A 17,817-nucleotide genomic window follows, 5' to 3' on the forward strand; every position below is an offset into this window, starting at 1 on the left:
TTTTGAGTTGATTTGGGACACCCTTCGTGCTGGTGGTCCACCTGGCTCCAGGGATACATATATCCTCTAGAATCTTATCCAGGCCCTTGTCTGTTCTTATCATTCTCCTGTTGAAAGAGTCTGGATCATCTTTCAGCTGAGGTAGCTTTAAGATCTCCCTAATCTTGTCAGGGTTTGTATGAACAATCTTTCCTCTGACCACGGTCCGATATTCATAGAAAGCAGTTCCAGATAGTTTTTGCTTGTCTGTCTGCCACATGTTAGCATAGAACTCCTGGACCATATTCCTTCCCACTTTCATCTCAAGATTAGCTAGGACCTCCTAGTTCCTGATTCGAATTTTAGAGGTTTGCTTGTCCTCAAGCAAAAGAAAAGAAAGGAGAGGGATAGAAGGAGAGCTAGGTGCAATTGTTGATGGAGGGGGGGAGGCCGAACCCATATTTAAAGGGAGGGGGGTGGGTTCGAAAATTTAGAAAAGATATGATAAAAAAGATTGATTTGAAAAAGATAAGATAGAAGATATGATAAGAGAGGATATAGTTTAAAATTGAAAAGATATGAAAAATTTTTGAAAAAGATAAATCTAGATTTTGAAAAAGATAATGTGGAGATTTGAAAAAGATATTGATGAGTTGAAAAGATTTTTTGGAAAAGAGTTGAATTGGATTGAAAAAGAGGATTTGTGCTTATGGATTAAGATACATTTGATATTTTTAAAGTAGGATTTTTAGAAATTAAGGATTTTAGAAATCAGGGTTCTTAACATGTGTATGCAAGAAATCATGATTTGAAACATGGAAATTAAAATTAGAATGAAAAATATGAAGAAGAAACGAATTTACCTCCTTCCCATCATCCTGGCGTTTAAACGCCTAAACGCTGCCTGTTTTGGGCGTTCAACGCCCAAATACTGCTCTCCTGGACGTTCAATGCCCAGTTGTTGCCCTTTTCTGGCGTTGAACGCCAGATAGCTATCCTTACTAGCGTTCAGCGCCCACTGGATGCCTCTTTTGGGCGCTGAACGCCCAAAACAGGCTCTTACTGGCGTTTTCTTGCCAGTGAGCTCTTTTTCTCTGTTTTGTGTGCAGATTCCTTCTGTAACCCTATGAACTTATGCAATTGATTTTTTTTTACCTTGTTATTAATGAACTTTATATAAACAAATAAAAATAAAAATAGGGCAAAATTCTTAGAGGATTGATGCCCCATGGCTGGGTTGCCTCCCAGCAAGCACTTTTTTATTGTCTTTAGCTGGACCTTGCTGAGTTTTTAATCTAGCTTCAGCCTTGAGCACTCTTGCTCAACGTTGCCTTCAAGATAGTGCTTGATTCTCTGTCCATTGACAATGAACTTCTTATCAGAATCAATATCTTGAAGCTCCACATAACCATATGGTGATACACTTGTAATCACTTATGGTCCCCTCCACCGGGATTTCAGTTTCCCGGGGAATAGCCTGAGTCTAGAGTTAAACAGCAGAACCTTCTGTCCTGGTTCAAAGATTCTAGATGACAGCTTTCTATCATTCCACTTTTTTTATTTCTCTTTATAAAGCTTGGCATTTTTGAAAGCAGTGAATCTAAATTCCTCTAGCTCATTTAGCTGGAGCAATCTTTTTTCTCCTGCTAATTTGGCATCAAAGTTTAGAAATCTGGTTGCCCAGTAGGCTTTATGTTCCAGTTCCACGGGCAGGTGACATGCCTTACCATACACAAGTTGGTATGGAGAGGTCCCTATAGGGGTCTTGAATGCTGTTCTGTAAGCCCACAGAGCATCATCCAAGCTCCGTGCCCAATCCTTTCTACGGGTACTTACTGTCCATTCTAGGATTCTCTTTAATTCTCTGTTAGAGACTTCAGCTTGCCCATTAGTTTGTGGATGATATGGAGTAGCTACCTTGTGGCGAATCCCATACCGAACCATGGCAGAGTAAAGCTGTTTGTTGCAGAAGTGAGTGCTCCCATCACTGATCAGTACTCTAGGGACACCAAACCTGCTAAAGATATGTTTCTGGAGGAACTTCAGCACTGTTTTAGTATCATTGGTGGGTATGGCAATGGCCTCAACCCATCTTGATACATAGTCAACTGCCACCAGAATATAAGTGTTTGAGAATGATGGTGGGAAAGGTCCCATGAAGTCAATTCCCCATACGTCAAACAACTCAATCTCCAAGATTCTTTGTTGAGGCATGGCGTAATGATGGGGCAGATTACCAGCTCTTTGGCAACTATCACAGTTACGTACAAACTCTCGGGAATCTCTATAGAGTGTGGGCCAATAGAAGCCACATTGGAGGACCTTGGTGGCTGTTCGCTCACCCCCGAAATGGCCTCCATATTGAGATCCATGGCAATGCCATAGGATCCTCTGTGCTTCTTCTCTAGGAACACACCTACGGATTATTCCGTCTGCACATCTCTTAAAGAGATAGGGTTCATCCCACAAGTAGTACTTTGCATCAGTGATTAATTTTTTCTTTTGTTGCCTGTTGTACTCCTTGGGTATGAACCTTGCAGCTTTATAATTTGCAATATCGGCAAACCATGGTGTTTCCTGGATGGCAAATAAATGCTCATCCGGAAAAGTCTCAGAGATCTCAAGAGAGGGGAGGGACGTCCCTTCTACTGGCTCTATCCGAGACAGATGATCAGCCACTTGGTTCTCTGTCCCTTTTCTGTCTCTTATTTCTATATCAAACTCTTGCAGAAGCAACACCCATCTGATGAGCCTGGGTTTTGAATCCTGCTTTGTGAGTAGATATTTAAGAGCAGCATGGTCAGTATACACAATCACTTTTGATCCTACTAAGTATGATCTGAACTTGTCAATGGCATAAACCACTGCAAGTAATTCTTTTTCTGTGGTTGTGTAATTTTTCTGGGCATCATTTAAAATGCGACTAGCATAATAAATGACATGCAGAAGCTTGTCATGCCTCTGTTCCAATACTGCACCAATGGCGTGATCACTGGCATCACACATTAGCTCAAATGGTAATGTCCAGTCTGGTGCAGAAATAACTGGTGCTGTGACCAGCTTAGCTTTCAGCGTTTCAAACGCCTGTAGACACTCTGTGTCAAACACAAATGGCGTGTCAGCAGCTAGCAGATTGCTTAGAGGTTTTGTGATTTTTGAAAAATCCTTTATAAACCTCCTATAGAATCCTGCATGCCCCAAAAAGCTTCTGATTGCCTTAACATTGGCAGGTGGTGGTAATTTTTCAATTACCTCTATTTTTGCTTGATCCACCTCTATTCCCTTGTTTGAGATTTTATGCCCAAGGACAATCCTTTCAGTCACCATGAAGTGACATTTTTCCCAGTATAAGACTAGGTTGGTCTCTTGGCATCTCTTCAGGATAAGTTTCAGGTGATCAAGACAGAAGCTGAATGAGTCTCCATATACTGAGAAGTCATCCATGAAGACTTCCAGAAATTTTTCCACCATATCAGAGAAAATAGAGAGCATGCATCTCTGGAAGGTTGCAGGCGCATTACACAGCCCAAATGGCATCCTTCTATAAGCAAACACTCCAGATGGACATGTGAATGCTGTTTTCTCTTGATCCTGGGGATCTACTGCAATCTGGTTATAGCCTGAGTAGCCATCCAAAAAGCAGTAATAATCATGACCTGCCAGTCTTTCTAGCATCTGGTCTATGAATGGTAAAGGAAAATGATCCTTTCTGGTGGCTGTATTGAGCCTTCTGTAGTCAATACACATGCGCCACCCTGTAACTGTTCTTGTAGGAACCAGTTCATTTTTTTCATTACGAATCACTGTCATGCCTCTCTTTTTTGGGACGACTTGGACAGGGCTCACCCAGGGGCTATCAGAAATAGGATAAATAATCCCAGCCTCTAGTAATTTGGTGACCTCTTTCTGCACCACTTCCTTCATGGCTGGATTTAGCCACCTCTGTGGTTGAACCACTGGTTTATCATAATCTTCCAATAAGATTTTGTGCATGCATCTAGCTGGGCTTATGCCCTTAAGGTCACCTATGGACTACACAAGAGCTGTTTTGTGTGTCCTTAGCACTTGAATAAGTGCTTCCTCTTCCTGTGGATTTAAAGCAGAGCTTATGATCACTGGAAAAGTGTCACCTTCTCCCAGAAATACATATTTCAGAGATGGTGGTAATGGTTTGAGCTCGGGTTTAGGAGGTTTTTCCTCTTCCAGAGGAAATTTCAGAGGCTCTTTCATCTCCTCTGAATCCTCCAAATCGGGCTGAACATCTTTAAAGATGTCTTCCAACTCTGATTCGAGACTCTCAGCCATGTTGATCTCTTCTACCAAAGAGTCAATAAGATCAACTTTCATGCAGTCTTTTGATGTGTCTGGATGCTGCATGGCTTTGACAGCATTCAACTTAAACTCATCATCATTGACTCTCAGGGTTATTTCCCCTTGTTGGACATCAATGAGGGCTCGTCCAGTTGCTAGGAAGGGTCTTCCTAGAATGAGAGTAGCACTCTTGTGCTCCTCCATTTCCAGCACTACAAAGTCAGTGGGAAAGGCAAATGGCCCAACTCTGACAATCATGTCTTCAATCACGCCTGATGGGTATTTAATGGAGCCATCAGCAAGTTGGAGACATATCCGGGTTGGTTTAACTTCTTCAGTTAAGCCAAGCTTTCTGATAGTGGATGCAAGTATTAGGTTGATGCTTGCCCCAAGATCGCATAAAGCTGTCTTGGTGCAATTACCTTCTAATATGCATGGTATCAGAAAACTCCCAGGGTCTTTAAGTTTTTCAGGAAAGCTTTTTAGAATGACTGCACTGCATTCTTCAGTGAGGAGAACTCTTTCTGTTTCTCTCCAATCCTTTTTATGACTCAGGATCTCTTTCATGAACTTGGCATAAGAAGGTATTTGCTCAAGTGCCTCTGCAAATGGAATCTTTATTTCAAGAGTCCTGAGATAATCTGCAAAGCGAGCAAATTGCTTATCCTGCTTCTCTTTCCGGAGTTTTTGAGGATAAGGTATCTTGGCTTTATATTCCTCAACCTTAGTTGCTGTAGGTTTATTGCCTACAGAAGTAGTTGAAGGAGCCTTTTTAGAGGGGTTGTCATCAGCACTTGTGTGTGTCTGATCCCTCACTGGCAATTGAGTGCCAGAGTTAGAAGCTGGAGTGACGTTAGACGCCAACTCCTTGTCTGTTCCTGGCGTCTGAACGCCAGAACTGTGCCCATTTTGGGCGTTCAACGCCAGATCCTTGCTTGTTTCTGGCGTTGAACGCCAGTCCTTACTTGTTACTGGCGTTGAACGCCAGTCTTGGACATGGTCTGGGCGTTCAGCGCCAGCCTTCCACCAGATTGCTGGCGTTTTAACGCCAGAATTACTTTTCCCTGGGCTCTTACTATCCTCAGGTGAATTTTGGGTGGTTTGCTCATTCCTTGGCTCTTTACTGCCTTGAGGTGGGGTATTTAATATTTTCCCACTTCTTAATTAAACTGCTTGGCATTCTTCTGTTATTTGTCTTGACAGCTGCTGCTTTGTTTGCTTCAATTGTTCTTCCATATTTATATTAGCCATCCTTGTCTCTTGTAGTTTATCCTTGAATTCGGCTAACTACTTTGTTAGAAAGTCCAATTGCTAATTGAATTCAGCAGCTTGTTTTACAGGGCTGAGTTCAGCAGTTACTGTTTTAACCTCTTCTTTCATGGAAGGGTCACTGCTTAGGTACAGATGCTGATTCCTGGCAACTGTATCAATGAGCTCTTGAGCCTCTTCAATTGTCTTTCTCATGTGGATAGATCCACCAGCTGAGTAATCTAGAGACATCTGAGCTCCTTCTGCAAGCCCATAATAGAAGATGTCTAACTGAACCCACTCTGAAAACATTTCAGAGGGGCATTTTCGTAGCATCTCTCTGTATCTCTCCCAGGCATCATAAAGAGATTCATTATCTCCTTGTTTAAAGCCTTGGATATCCAGCCTTAGCTATGTCATCCGTTTTGGGGGAAAGTATTGATTCAGGAATTTTTCTGTCAGCTGTTTCCATGTCCTTATGCTGGCCTTAGGTTGGTTATTTAACCACCTCTTAGCTTGATCTTTTACAGCAAATGGAAACAGTAATAGTCTGTAGACATCCTGATCTATTTCCTTATCATGTACTGTGTCAGCAATTTGTAAAAATTATGCCAGAAACTATGTAGGTTCTTCCTGTGGAAGACCGGAATACTGGCAACTTTGCTGCACCATGATAATGAGCTGAGGATTCAACTCAAAGCTACTGACTCCAATGGAGGGTATGCAGATACTAATCCCATATGAAGCAGTAGAGGGGTTAGCATATGACCCCAGAGTCCTCTTGGACTGTTCATTTCCACTTAGATCCATAATGGAGAAAGGGAGATGATGTCAAATAAAAAAATTTATTTTTATTTATTTATTTATTTATTTAATTCGAAAATGAAATAAATTAAAATAAAATAAACAAAAATGGTGGAAAATTTTCGAAAAAATTAGGAGAGAGAAAGTGGTTAGGAAGTTTTAAAAAGGATATGATGATTTTTGAAAAAGGTTTTAAATTTTAAAAAAAAATCTGAATTTTTAAAGGTAAATTTCGAAAATTTGCTTTAAAATAGAGAGAAAATATATTTTTGAATTTAAAGAGGAGAGAGAAAAATAATAAGATGGCACAAGAGTTAGGATTTTTAGATCTGATGCTCCTTGTTTTTGAAAATTTTGGAGGAAAAACACCAAGGAACACCAAACTTAAAATTTTTAGAAAACTAAACTAAAATTTTTGTAAACCAAAAGGGAAATCAACAAGAAAACACCAAACTTAAAGTTTGGCACAAAATTTAATAGAGAAATTATTATTTTTGAAAAAGATTTTTAAAAAGAGTATACCAAACTGCCACGGACTTAGACCAACGCTCTAGCCAATTGGGCAGTAAATGTAACACTTGTTTTGAAGAAGTATAAAATTTTAACCAAGAACAATAATAAGAGACTCTAAACCAAAAAGAAAAATTTTCCTAATCTAAGCAACAAAATAAACCGTCAGTTGTTCAAACACGAACAATCCCCGGCAACGGCGCCAAAAACTTGGTGCACGAATTGTGAATCACACTTTTCACACTCGTACCACTAACCAGCAAGTGCACTGGGTCGTCCAAGTAATACCTTACGTGAGTAAGGGTCGAATCCCACGGAGATTGTCGGTTTGAAGCAATCTATGGTTATCTTGCAATTCTTAGTCAGGAAGTCAATTATATTTAACAGTTGAGTTGCGAATAAACAAGAGAGCATGGATTAAAGGTTACTTGTTATGCAGTAATGGATAATATGTTGGAGTTTTGGAGATGCTTTGTCTTCAGAATCTCTGCTTTCCTCTGTCCTTTGATTCATGCACGCACGTCCTCCTATGGCAAGCTGTGTGTAGGTGGATCACCGTTGTCAATGGCTACCATCCATCCTTCCAGTGAAAAGGGTCCAGGTGCGCTGTCACCGCACGGCTAATCATCTGCAGGTTCTCAGTCGTACCGGAATAGGATTTACTATCCTTTTGCGTCTGTCACTACGCCCAGCACTCGCGAGTTTGAAGTTCGTCACAGCCATCCAATCCCAGAATCCTACTCGGAATACGACAGACAAGGTTTAGACCTTCCGGATTCTCATGAATGCCGCCATCAATCTAGCTTATACCACGGAGATTCTGATTAGGGAATCTAAGAGATATTCATTCAATCTGATGTAGAACGGAAGTGATTGTCAGACACACGTTCATGGATTGAGGAAGGTGATGAGTGTCACTGATCATTACCTTCTCCATAGTTAGGCGCGAATGGATATCTTAGATAGGAACACGCATGTTTGAATGGAAAACAGAAATACTTGTATTAATTCATCGAGACACAACAGAGCTCCTCACCCCCAACAATGGAGTTTAGAGACTCATGCCGTCAAAGAGTATAAAGTTTTGATCTAAAAAATGTCATGAGATGCAAAATAAATCTCTAAAAGTTGTTTAAATACTAAACTAGTAACCTAGGTTTATAGAAAATGAGTAAACTATAACAGATAGTACAGAAATCCACTTCTGGGACCCACTTGGTGTGTGCTGGGGCTGAGACTAAAGCTTCTCACGTGCCTGGGGCTGTTTTGGGTGTTTAACGCCAGCTTTGGATCCTTTTCTGGCGTTGAACTCCAACTTGCAACTTGTTTCTGGCGCTGGATGCTAGAATTGGGCAGAGAGCTGGCGTTGAACGGCAGTTTACGTCATCTATCCTTGAGCAAAGTATGGACTATTATATATTTCTGGAAAGCCCTAGATGTCTACTTTCCAACGCAATTGGAAGCACGCCATTTGGAGTTCTGTAGCTCCAGAAAATTTATTTTGAGTGCAGGGAGGTCAGAATCCAACAGCATCAGCAGTCCTTTTTCAGCCTGAATCAGATTTTTGCTCAGCTCCCTCAATTTCAGCCAGAAAATACCTGAAATTATAGGAAAACACACAAACTCATAGTAGAGTCCATAAATATGGATTTTGCCTAGAAACTAATGAAAATAAACTAAAAACCAACTAAAACAAACTAAAATCTATATGAAATTAACCCCAAAAAGCGTATAAAATATCCGCTCATCAGGCGGATAGAAAAGTTGTTTAGTTGTTTTAGCACATAAAAGTAAAATAAAGATAATGTTACTCAGTAATTGTGAATTCAATGATAAGAATATGGTTAAGGCTTTGGAGGTGCTTTGTTCTTCTGGATCAATAATTTCTTACTGTCTACTCCAACTGTGAATGATTTCTTCTATATCTGGCTGTATGTGATCGACCCAGTTTGAGCGGCTGCCAATCTTCCTCTAGGCTAAACACCCGATTTAGTGGGCATCCAATCTGAATGAGGGTGAAGCTCCTGTAGTTCATCCCATTGGTGATCCTACTCAAAATACCACAGACAAGGTCAAATTTTCCGGATCAGAGAATGTTGCGCCTTGATTCTAGCCTTTACCACAAAGACCCTAATCTCCCCATACCTCGGCTGAACTAATGTCTCGAGAAGTCCCCAACGAAGTCGTGGATTAGTTGTCTAAGTGACGTATCCTCAAGCTAGTAGTTCATTGATATCCGATGAAAGACGCTCGCTGAACCCATGTAGAATAGAGATAACTTTTGACGGTTCAACTTATTCATAAGGTTGAAGAACGAAGATAAATCTTAGGAGAGAACCAAACACAAATTGAAATAGAACAGTAGTACTTTTATTAATCCATAAAACTCAGCAGAAATCCTAACCTAAACCTAGGAGGTTTAGTTGCTCATACTGTATAAAATGGTGTTCGAAAATATGATATGCTGGAGAGATATCCTAAACATGGTTGATCTTCTCCTATATATACTAATCTAATAACTAAGGATTACAGAAATATGATAGGCTTAGGCTTGTAGTGCGAAAATCCACTTCCGAGGCCCACTTGGTGAGTGTTTGGGCTGAGCTAAGGGTGTCTCCACGTGCTAGTAGGCTCCTTGGGCGTTGAATGCCTCCTTTGGACTCCCCTTTGGACATTGAACGATGGCCACCTCTCTGTGGGCGTTGGATGCCAGGACTGGGGTAGATGGCTGGCGTTGAATGTCAGTTTTTGGCCTTCATTTCAAAAGACAAGTATGGACTATTGTTGTGGGAAATTGTGATTACACTTTTCACAACTCCGCACAACTAACCAGCAAGTGCACTGGGTCGTCCAAGTAATACCTTACGTGAGTAAGGGTCGATCCCACGGAGATTGTCGGCTTGAAGCAAGCTATGGTTATTTTGTAAATCTTAGTCAGGAGATTAATGATGAGATTGAGTGTATTTATGAAAAATAAATAACATGGAATAAATAGTACTTATGATTCAGTAATGAGAAACAGGCTGAGGTTCCGGAGATGCTCTGTCATCTGAATCTCTGCTTTCCTACTGTCTTCTTCTTCAAACACGCATGGCTTCCTTCAATGGCAAGCTTTATGATCCTCTCGGATGAAAAATACCAGGTACGATCTCTACACGGCTAATCAGCTGTCGGATTTCTCGTCTCGGATGAAAAATACCATGTACCACTACCGCACGGCTAATCATCTGTCGGTTCCCACTAGCATCGGAATAGGACCCTTGTCCTTTTGCACACTATCACTGCGCCCAACATTCGTGAGTTTGAAGCTCATCACAGTCATCCCTTCCCAAATCCTACTCAGAATACCACAGACAAGGTTTAGACTTTCCAGATCCCAGGAATACTGCCAATGATTCTTGCCTATACCACGAAGGTTCTAACCTCTGGACTCGGTCCATGGATTAGAAACCCAAGAGATACGCACTCAAACTATCGCCCAATGACTATGTTGAGCTCAGATAGAACGGGATTTGTTGTCAGGCACCCGTTCATAGGTTGAGGATAATGATGAGTGTCACGGATCATCATATTCTCTATATTGAAGTACGAATGAGTATCTTAGAATAGAAAACAGTAGTAATTGCATTAATCCATTGAAACACAGCAGAGCTCCTCACCCCCACCTATAGGGTTTAGAGACTCATGCCGTAGAAAATACAATATGAAGTGTAAATTGTCATGAGGTGCTAAATAAATCTCTAAAAGTAGTTTTTATACTAAACTAGTAACTTAGGGTTACAAAAAATGAGTAACTAGGTGTAGATAGTGCAAAATTCCACTTTCGGGGCCCACTTGGTGAGTGTTTGGGCTGATCTTTCAAGCTTCCACGTGGATATGCCTCATATTGGAGTTAAACGCCACCCTGGGTGCCAAAATGGGCGTTTAACGCCGAAAACTATGCCAGTTCTGGTGTTTTACGCCATAAAGTTTTTGGCTGGCTGGTGCACGAAATTGTGATGTCCAGGCTCAAACTATTCCTGGCACGTGAGCAACTTGGTACGCGTAATCGTGATTACACATTCATACTTTGTCATAACTTCGATACAACTAACCAGCAAGTGCACTGGGTCGTCCAAGTAATACCTTACGTGAGTAAGGGTCGAATCCCACGGAGATTGTTGGTATGAAGCAAGCTATGGTCACCTTGCAAATCTCAGTCAGGCGGATATAAAATAATCATGGAGTTTTTGAATAATAAATAATAGAATAGGGATAGAGATACTTATGTAAATCATTGGTAGGAATTTCAGATAAGCGAATGGAGATGCTTTTCGTTCCTCTGAACCTCTACTTTCCTACTATCTTCATCCAATCAGTCTTACTCCTTTCCATGGCTGGCTTTATGTGATACATCACCACTGTCAATGGCTACTTTCGGTCATCTCGCGGGAAAATGATCCAATGCCCTGTCACGGCACGGCTAATCGTCTGGAGGCATCACCCTTGTCAATGGCTTCATTTTATCCTCTCAGTGAATAATATGCTCACGCACCCTGTCACGGCACGGCTATTCATCTGTCGGTTCTCGATCATGCTGGAATAGGATTTACTATCCTTTTGCGTTTGTCACTAACGCCCTGCAATCGCGAGTTAGGAGCTCGTCACAGTCATTCAATCATTGAATCCTACTCGGAATACCACAGACAAGGTTTAGACCTTCCGGATTCTCTTGAATGCCGCCATCATTCTAGCTTACGCCACGAAGATTCCGGTTAGGAGATCTAAGAGATATTCATTCTAGCTTATTTCATGTAGAACGGAGGTGTTTGTCAGGCACATGTTCATAGGGGAGATGGTGATGAGCGTCACACATAATCATCACCTTCATCACGTTCTTGGGTGCGAATGGATATCTTAGAAGCGAAATAAGATGAATTGAATAGAAAACAGTAGTACTTTGCATTGATCTTTGACGAACAGCAGAGCTCCACACCTTAATCTATGGAGTGTAGAAACTCTATCGTTAAAAATACATAAGTGAAGGTCCAGGCATGGCCGAGATGGCCAGCCCCCTAAAACGTGATCAAAGGATCATAAGGTAATCCAAAGATGAACTATGGATTAAAACTGAGACCAAAGATGCCTAATACAATAGTAAAAGGTCCTATTTATAATAAACTAGCTACTAGGGTTTACATGAGTAAGTAATTGATGCATAAATCTACTTCCGGGGCCCACCTGGTGTGTGCTTGGGCTGGGCTTTAAGTGTTGCACGTGTAGAGGTCTTCCTTGGAGTTGAACGCCAGCTTTTGTGCCAGTTTGGGCGTTCAACTCTAGTTTTGGCTCCTTTTCTGGCGCTGGACGCCAGATTTGGGTAGAAAGCTGGCGTTGAACGCCAGTTTACGTCGTCTATTCTTGGCCAAAGTATGGACTATTATACATTTCTGGAAAGCCCTGGATGTCTACTTTCCAACGCAATTAGAAGCGCGCCATTTCGAGTTCTGTAGCTCCAGAAAATCCACTTTGAGTGCAGGGAGGTCAGAATCCAACAGCATCAGCAGTCCTTCTTCAACCTCTGAATCAGATTTTTGCTCAAGTCCCTCAATTTCAGCCAGAAAATACCTGAAATTACAGAAAAACACACAAACTCATAGTAAAGTCGTGAAATGTGAATTTAACATAAAAACTAAAGAAAACATCCCTAAAAGTAGCTAAATCCTACTAAAAACATACTAAAAACAATGCCAAAAAGCGTATAAATTATCCGCTCATCACAACACCAAACTTAAATTGTTGCTTGTCCCCAAGCAACTGAAAATCAAATAGGATAAAAAGAAGAGAATATACTATAAATTCCAAACTATCAATGAAACATAGCTTCAACCATATGAGCGGGACTTATAGCTTTTTGCCTCTTGAATAGTTTTGGCATCTCACTTTATCCATTGAGGTTCAGAATGATTGGCATCTATAGGAACTTCAGATTTCGAATAGTGTCATTGACTCTCCTAGTTCAGTATGATGATTCTTGAACACAGCTTCTTTATGAGTCTTGGCCGTGGCCCTAAGCACTTTGTTTTCCAGTATTACCACCGGATACATAAATGCCACAGACACATAATTGGGTGAACCTTTTCAGATTGTGACTCAGCTTTTGCTAAAGTCCCCAATTAGAGGTGTCCAGGGTTCTTAAGAACACTCTTCTTTTGCTTTGGACCTTGACTTTAACCGCTCAATCTCAAGTTTTCACTTGACACCTACACGCCACAAGCACATGGTTAGGGACAGCTTGGTTTAGCCGCTTAGACCAGGATTTTATTCCTTTAGGCCCTCCTATCCACTGATGCTCAAAGCCTTGGGATCCTTTTTATTTGCCCTTGCCTTTTGGTTTTAAGGGTTATTGGCTTTTTCTGCTTGCTTTTTCTTTTTCTTTCTATTTTTTTTTTCGCCTATTTTTTTTTCTGCAAGCTTTGTTCTTTGCTGCTTTTTCTTGCTTCAAGAATCATTTTTATGATTTTTCAGATTATCAAATAACATGTCTCCTAGTCATCATTCTTTCAAGAGCCAACATATTTAACATTCTTAAACAACAACTTCAAAAGACATATGCACTGTTCAAGCATACATTCAGAAAACAAGAAGCATTGTTACCACATCAATATAATTAAACTAAGTTCAAGGATAAATTCGAAACTCATGTACTTCTTGTTCTTTTGAATTAAACATTTTTCATTTAAGAGAGGTGATGGATTCATAGGACATTCATAACTTTATGGCAAAGTTACTAACTACTAATGATCATGTAATGAAGACACAAACATAGATAAGCACATAACATATAAAACGAAAAACAGGAGAAAGAAGAACAAGGAATGAATCCACCTTAGTGATGGTGGCGTTTCCTTCTTGAGGAACCAATGATGTCCTTGAGCTCTTCTATGTCTCTTCCTTGTCTTTGTTGCTCCTCCCTCATTGCTTTTTGATCTTCTCTTATTTCATGAAGCATGATGGAGTGCTCTTGATGTTCCACCCTTAGTTGTCCCATATTGGAACTCAATTCTCTTAGGGAGGTGTTGATTTGCTCCCAATAATTTTGTGGAGGAAAGTGCATTTGAGGCATCTCCGGGACCTCATGGTAATGAGTTTCTTGCGCCTCTTGAGCTCCATGAATGGACTCTCTTGCTTGCTCCATCTTCTTCTTAGTGATGGGCTTCTCTTCCTTAATAGGAATGTCTCCTTCTATGAAAGCTCCAGCTGAGTAACATAGATGGCAAATGAGGTGAGGGAAGGCTAACCTTGCCATAGTGGAGGACTTGTCAGCCACCTTGTAGAGTTCTTGAGATATAATCTCATGAACTTCCACCTCTTCTCCAATCATGATGCTATGGATCATGATGGCCCGGTCTATAGTAACTTCAGACCAGTTGCTAGTGGGAATGATTGAGCATTGAATGAACTCCAACCATCCTCTAGCTATAAGCTTGAGGTCCAATCTTCTTAGTTGAACCGGCTTGCCTTTGGAGTCAACCTTCCATTGAGCTCCTTCTACACATATGTCCATAAGGACTTGGTCCAACCTTTGATCAAAGTTGACTCTCCTTGTGTAGGGGCGTGCGTTCTCTTCCATGTATGGCAAGTTGAACGCCAACCTCACATTTTCCGGACTAAAATCTAAGTATTTCTCCCGAACCATTGTAACATAGTTCTTTGGATCCGGGTTCTTACTTTGATCATGGTTCTTGGTGATCCATGCATTGGCATAGAACTCTTGAACCATTAGGATGCCGACTTGTTGGATGGGATTTGTTAGAACTTCCCAACCTCTTCTTTGAATTTCATGTCGGATCTCCGGATACTCATTTCTTTTGAGTTTGAAAGGGACCTCGGGGATCACCTTCTTCTTGGCCACAACATCATGGAAGTGGTCTTGATGGCCTTTGGAGATGAACCTTTCCATCTCCCATGACTCGGAGGTGGAAGCTTTTATCTTCCCCTTCCGCTTTCTAGAGGATTCTCCGGTCTTAGGTGCCATCAATGGTAATGGAAAAACAAAAAGCTTATGCTTTTACCACACCAAACTTAGAATATTGCTCGCCCTCGAGCAATAAACAAAAGAATAGAAGAAGAAGAAGAAGAAATATGGAGAGGGAGAGGGAGATGTGGTTTCGGCCAAGAGGAGTGTAGAGGGGTGTGTTGTGTGAATTTGATGAAGAATGGAGGTCTTTATATAGGGAAGGGAGGGGGGGTTAAGGTTCGGCCATATGGGTGGGTTTGGGTGGGAAATTGGTTTTGAATTTTGAAGGTAGGTAGAGTTTATGAGGTAGGTTTATGGGGAAGAGTGGATGGATGTGAGTGGTGAAGAGGTGATGGGGAAGAGAGTTTGAGGTGATTGGTGAAGGGTTTTTGGGGAAGAGTGTTTATGGGGTTGTATGAAAGAGAGTGGTGAAAAGGAGTGAGTGGAGGTAGGTGGGGATCCTGTGGGGTCCACAGATCCTGAGTGGATCCTGTGGGGTCCACAGATCCTGAGGTGTTCAAGGATTTACATCCCTGCACCCATTAGGCATGTAAAAATGCCTTTGTACCCAACTCTGGGCGTTCAGCGCCAGGTTGGTGGCCATTTTGGGCGTTCAACGCCCATTTGTGTGCCATTTCTGGTGTTGAACGCCAAAACCATGCCTGTTCTAGCGTTCAGCGCCCAGAAGCTGCCCATTTTGGGCGTTCAGCGCCAGAACCATGCTCTGTTCTGGCGCTGAACGCCAGACAGATGCTCCTCCAGGGTGTGATTTTTCTTCTGCTATTTTTTTGACTCCGTTTTCAATTTTTATATTTATTTTGTGACTCCACATGATCATGAACCTAAGAAAACATGAAAAATAATAAAAATAAGAATTAGATAAACATTGGGTTGCCTCCCAACAAGCGCTTCTTTAATGTCAATAGCTTGACAGTGAGCTCTCATGGAGCCTCACAGATGTGCAGAGCTTTGTTGAGACTCTCCAACACCAAACTTAGAGTTTGGATATGGGAGTTCAACACCAAACTTAGAGTTTGGTTGTGGCCTCCCAACACCAAACTTAGAGTTTGACTGTGGGGGCTCTGGTTGACTCTGCTTGGAGAGAAGCTTTTTCTGCTTCCTCTCCATGGTTGCAGAGGGAGATCCTTGAATTTTAAACACAAGGGAGTCCTCATTCCATTGAAGGAATATTTCACCTCTGTCAACATCAATCACAGCTCTTGCTGTGGCCAGGAAAGGTCTTCCTAGGATGATGGATTCATCCTCTTCCTTTCCAGTATCCAGGACTATGAAATCAGTAGGGATGTAAAGGCCTTCAACCTTTACTAACACGTCCTCTACTTGTCCATAAGCCTGTTTTCTTGAACTGTCTGCCATCTCTAATGAGATTTTAGCAGCTTGCACCCCATAGATTCCCAGTTTCTCTATTACAGAGAGGGGCATGAGGTTTATTCCTGAACCAAGGTCACACAGAGCCTTAAAGACCATGGTGCCTATGGTGCAGGGTATTATGAACTTTCCAGGATCCTGTCTCTTCTGAGACAATGTCAGTTGATCCAGATCACTTAGTTCACTGATGAACAAGGGAGGTTCAACTTCCCAAGTATCAATGCCAAATAATTTGGCATTCAGCTTCATGATTGCACCAAGAAACTTGGCAGTTTGCTCTTCAGTAACATCCTCATTCTCTTCAGAAGAGGAATACTCATCAGAGCTCATGAAAGGCATAAGAAGGTTCAATGGAATCTCTATGGTCTCTAGATGGGCCTCAGAGTCTTTTGATTCCTCAGAGGGAAGCTCCTTATTGATCACTGGACGTCCCAGGAGGTCTTCCCCCTTGGGATTCACGTCCTCTCCTTCTCTTACAGGTTCGGCCATGGTGCTTATGTCAATGGCCTTGCACTCTCCTTTTGGGTTCTCTTCTGTATTGCTTGGGAGAGTACTAGGAGGGATTTCAGTGATCCTTTTACTCAGCTGGCCCACTTGTGCTTCCAGATTTCTAATGGAAGACCTTGTTTCATTCATGAAACTTATAGTGGCCTTAGCTAGATCAGAGACTAGATTTGCTAAATTAGAAGCATTTTGTTCAGAGTTCTCTGTCTGTTGCTGAGTTGATGATGGAAAAGGCTTGCTATTGCTAAACCTGTTTCTTCCACCATTATTAAAGCCTTGTTGGGGCTTTTGATCCTTCCATGAGAAATTTGGATGATTTCTCCATGTTGAGTTATAGGTGTTTCCATAAGGTTCACCTAAGTAATTTACCTCTGCTATTGCAGGGTTCTCAGGATCATAGGCTTCTTCTTCAGAAGAAGCCTCTTGAGTACTGTTGGATGCAGCTTGCATTCCATTCAGACTCTGAGAGATCATATTGACTTGCTGAGTCAATATTTTATTCTGAGCCAATATGGCATTCAGAGTATCAACTTCAAGAACTCCCTTCTTCATAGGCATCCCATTACTCACAGGATTTCTTTCAGAAGTGTACATGAACTGGTTATTAGCAACCATGTCAATGAGTTCTTGAGCTTCTGCAGGCGTTTTCTTTAGGTGAATGGATCCACCTGCAGAAGTGTCCAGTGACATCTTTGATAGCTCAGATAAACCATCATAGAATATATCCAGGATGGTCCATTCTGAAAGCATGTCAGAAGGACACTTTTTGGTCAACTGTTTGTATCTTTCCCAAGCTTCATAGAGGGATTCACCTTCTTTATGTCTGAAGGTTTGAACATCAGCTCTAAGCTTGCTCAGCTTTTGAGGAGGAAAGTACTTGGCTAAGAAAGCCGTGACCAGCTTATCCCAAGAGTTCAGCCTATCTTTGGGTTGAGAATCCAACTATAATCTAGCTCTGTCTCTTACAGCAAAAGGGAAAAGCATGAGCCTGTAGACTTCAGGATCTACTCCATTAGTCTTAACAGTATCACATATCTGCAAGAATTCAGTTAAGAACTGAAAAGGATCTTCAGATG

The 17,817-nt window shown here is 41.5% G+C and overlaps 1 non-coding gene across 1 annotated transcript; it reads left to right on the forward strand.

The window, feature by feature from the left end:
• The first annotated feature begins 17,485 nt into the window (after positions 1-17,485).
• On the forward strand, positions 17,486-17,593 carry LOC148562403 (small nucleolar RNA R71). The gene has a single exon (XR_015887884.1). It is a non-coding gene; the product is annotated as a small nucleolar RNA R71 (small nucleolar RNA).
• The last annotated feature ends 224 nt before the right edge of the window (positions 17,594-17,817 follow it).

Source organism: Arachis ipaensis, chromosome B6 (genome assembly GCF_059453495.1).
Source record: "Arachis ipaensis isolate K30076 ecotype BB chromosome B6, ASM5945349v1, whole genome shotgun sequence".
Taxonomy (NCBI): Eukaryota; Viridiplantae; Streptophyta; class Magnoliopsida; order Fabales; family Fabaceae; genus Arachis; species Arachis ipaensis.